The sequence below is a fragment of the Canis lupus genome, chromosome 34 (genome assembly GCF_011100685.1).
Source record: "Canis lupus familiaris isolate Mischka breed German Shepherd chromosome 34, alternate assembly UU_Cfam_GSD_1.0, whole genome shotgun sequence".
NCBI classification, from domain to species: domain Eukaryota; kingdom Metazoa; phylum Chordata; class Mammalia; order Carnivora; family Canidae; genus Canis; species Canis lupus.
This window is the reverse complement of record NC_049255.1, coordinates 5,700,655-5,704,835: the sequence shown is the minus strand read 5'-3', so window position 1 is coordinate 5,704,835 and position 4,181 is coordinate 5,700,655. Positions and strand designations below refer to the sequence as shown.

At 36.7% G+C, this 4,181-nt stretch overlaps 1 long non-coding RNA gene across 1 annotated transcript; it reads left to right on the top strand.

Moving 5' to 3' along the window:
* The first annotated feature begins 330 nt into the window (after window positions 1-330).
* On the top strand, window positions 331-2,352 carry LOC111093954. The gene is made up of 3 exons (XR_005383496.1): window positions 331-519; window positions 860-1,036; window positions 1,419-2,352. It is a non-coding gene; the product is annotated as an uncharacterized LOC111093954 (long non-coding RNA).
* Window positions 2,353-4,181: the final 1,829 nt, after the last annotated feature.

The window sequence follows — 4,181 nt, the reverse complement described above, 5'->3', positions numbered from 1 at the left end:
AGACCTGGGCAAATACAGCTTTCCAGATCCTTCTATAGCACAAGAGGCATAGAAAAAGGCATCCTTCCCAGGAAATCAGCCTTGTGGTGCTGGTGTCTTCCAGAGGATTACATCCAGGGATAAAATATCAGCATTCTGTTTTCATATGGATTACCTTCTTAGCAAAGACTTTTTTTTTTTTAATTTCCTTAAGGCTGGTTCATTTTTCTTCAAATTTCTTTAATTTCTGACAGTTATGGTCTCATTCAGCTTTGTGATAGCTCAGCTTGTTTCACCTTTAAAATTTTTAAAAAATATTTCTTTTTTTATCCATGTTTGCATTTGGGAGGATATATTTTTTTTATCATCATGGCCATCCTTACTATCATTTTTAAGTGGCCACATAGATACATAACTGGCCTGCCTCGTAAACAACAGTGTCTTCTTTTATTGATGTTGCAGGATGGGCTTCTCATTTTCTCTGCTGACTTCGTAGAGTTGTTTGAGCAAACAGTAAATTCAGTTAGTGTGGATAGACAGGTATGTATGCATAGGCACAGAATCTTCTTATCCAGTAAATTGTTGCATTTAAGTTAGACTCAATTCCACTTCCTTTACCTAAGCGACCTTGATAACTCAGGATAATGGCAAATGATAGAGGTATTAATAGTGACTAAGTTTCAGATCTCGATAACTTTACAATAACTTCTTTCAGTTTCATGCTGTGGGAAGAGAGAGCTTCATACTTGGAATCATACGACCTATATTTGAATCCTGGCTCACCCTTCTGTGACATTGGACAGGGACTATTTTTTTTTCTTTCAATTCTGCAGATTTCAGCATCCTTGATTATGAAATGAATCCCTAACCTTTCTTCCAGCACCACAAACTCAGTGGTCAGCTTTTCCTCAAGATGATGCTTCCTCACTTGGTGACTCAAGAGTCCAGTTACAATCACACCCACCTCCTTCCACAGATTATTTGAGAACATCTTTGAAAGGTACATGAAATTAATACCATGGGTCCTCTTCAGAGAGAAGAATGTCAACACTGGAAGGTAAGAGTGGAAGGGAGATTTTTCACTGCACCCACCCCACAAACTTGATCAGTTTTGTCCTTATAAATAGACTACCAATTATTTCAAATAAATAGAAAACAAAATTATAAATAGGGAAAGTGACTTGAGTGGGGGGGGACCTCTGTTATGCTCTGTTCTATGGCTATAGTGATTGAAAAAAAGAAAACTTTATCAGAGCCCTAAAGATAGAAAAAAATCATTAGATTTTTTTTGTTTTCCTTTACTACTTTACAGTAGAAAGATTAATGAGTAATGTAATAGCCAGAAGGAAAACTAGAAAATTGAATAAGATGTATTGAGCCTCTCAGCATTGAAACTTGCATTTATTCAATATTTATTTGAACTTTATTTTGTATTTCAGCTAAGAAGCATGATAACACCACAGCTAACACCGAAGATGCTAACATTCTCTGCATGCCCACCTAGCAAAGATGTTCCACAAAATCTTTACTTCCTCAGGTGTTACTGCATGTTAACTGAGCTCTTACTACATGCTAGGTGCTGTTCTACCCTCTGTTAGTAAAGACATTTTAAAACATTCATTTATTTTTGTAAAGATATAAGGCAGAAAACGAGAGAACTTGTCTTCAGCTCTGGGGAAACAAAATCCAATTCGACACTCACTTTTCTTATTGCTTTGAATGAATAGACAAATTTTTAAGCATTTTGTATGGTTTTGACAAATAATCGTGAGTATTTTCAAAGCATTTCGGAAGAAAGTGGTGTTTGTGCTCTGTTCAGTGGAATTAACAGATGGTAGCCTAGACTGCATAGCAGCTATTCTGGTCATTACTTATTCTGGCACAGGGCATGGAAACGTTTTGTTTTGTTAAAGCTAATAAATCTGTACTGATACGCACGGAAGTGAATAGATAAAAATCATATTTTAAAATGCACTTTAATTCTGGAAAAAATATCTCTTGCTTTCTGCTGTTAAACACATGTTCTTTACGTATAAATAGTACAAAAGTTACAATACATGAATTCTGTTCCATGAAATTTTCTTAATTACCTACACTGAGATTTGAAATTCAAAACAAAACAAAACAAAACAAAACCCCTTTGTTGTGACATATAAATCGAACTCCATAGGTTTGCCACCCAGACCCTCTGCAACCTCAAAACCTCAAAACCTGCTCTCTGAAAGCCCCCACCCACCGCACCTTTGGAAAAAAAAAAAAAAAGTTTTGGCGTTTACTTCAGACCCAGACAAGATAAAGTGGGCCTTCAGTTTTGCAAGAGCAGACAATTGTAGGTTTCCAATTTAGATAAGGTTTTGAAGAGAATGATTTAAAAATGGGTATTTAGTGAGAAAATCTTAATGAATGCTCACTCTTCTTTCTGACCTTGGCTACCGCCCCTGCCCAGCTGGAGATTCTCGTTTTAATGAGGCAATATTGTATTTCTGAGCAGCAGGCCCTGCTTTGAAACAGTTCTCTTCTCTTCGGAAAGCTCAAAGCTGCTTTCATGCAAGTACTATTGATTAAGAAATTATTCCTTTAAATGAAGGGAAAAAAAAGTTCCATCAGGGGCTTACCAGTGAGAAAGTTTAATTTTAAAGGGAAAAATCCTCCCCATCCCTATTCTTCCTGGTTGTCTTGACTTTTAAAGCATTTCCATTAACAGCAACCATTGTTCTATACTGTATTTTGAGTCACCATTTACTTTTTTGGAATCTGTAATTTGCATTTCATAAAGATAACAGGCAAAGGGCATTTCTGGCTTTCTGAATAATTAATCCAACTTTCCAGTGGTTCATTTCAAAAGGCCAGGAGGGAATAAGTATTCACAGTAGAAACTGAAGAGTAAGCATGGTCCTTAGTGCGTTCTCTGCTATTCAGACACTTTCATGTATCACCTAAACTTGGAGGTTTATCTAACCCTGACCCTAACCCTAACCCTAACTGAATTCTGCTTCATGGTTTTGAGCTTGAATCATAGCTAGATTTTGTTTCTGCTTAACAGGAGAATGGTTTAAGTGTTCTTTTAAATGCTTTTTATAGTGTAATATTTTATATCGGTCATGTATATAAATGGCTGGTTCAGAGAATGGCTCCAACAAAAATGGTCGAGACCATTTAGGTTCTACTTTACTCTGGTGCTACCCATTATAATTATTTTTAGACTCTGGAAACAAGTAAATTCTATGCTTTTGTTTTTTTTTGAAGCTTCTACAAAAGCAAACGTTATATTTTAAATACGTTACATGTATAAAAAATAATTCCAGCTTAACATTTAAATATCTTGGAAATATCTTTGTTGAATTGTTATTCCTACCCCTTCCTCAGTGCAAGGATGATAGAAATAAAAAGCAAAAGGTTTAATTCTCCTTGTTGGAAGTAAGGAAAGAGACATCCCCTCATTTCTTTGATCATTTACTTAAGATAACCTAGCTCCAAGTCCTTTCTCTGTCTCTTTGAAATGTATGCAAATCTTTTTAAAAGCTGGGTAACTTTCTTAGTAGCTTTCCAACTCTGGACTGTCTTTCTCAAGGACCTGGGAGCCACCTCTTGGATACAATCATCTATGATGGTATGTGCCTACCTCCCAGTTTCAGGTCTAGGGTAGGAAACCTAACTGGTGGGCACCTGACTCCGAGTTACAAAATTGCTTCCTGTCATAAAGAAATGATGAATTTATTTTCTCTCTGAATAAAGCCAACTAGATGGTCACCCCCATACCAAGTGTATTTAGGATGAATTACGTGTGACAAATAGTACAGTTCACTTAAGGACTACTTATTGTTTATCTTGAGAACAAGTATGTAATGGGTTGTATCTGCTTGGCGACGTAAAAGGGTAAGATTCTTTGCAATCTCGGAGCAGATTGCCTGTGATGTACAACACATTCTGGTTTAGTGCTAATTCAGTAATAAAACTTTTCTTTCTGTGACCTTTATGGAGAGGGGTTTTGTGTGAGTTGGGAGGAGATTTTGTCATAATCAAAAAGACAAAACAGAGAAGCCCAACTTTTTTTTCCCCCTCCACAGTTATTTTGGCACATGTATCCCGTTTTCTGTTTCAGGTGAAATCCCAGCAGAGGTATTCTGTGTGCGCCTTCAGGATGAGGGCGATCCCTGATAATGAAGCGGAAATAACAATGTCCCTTTGCCAGATACGCTGGC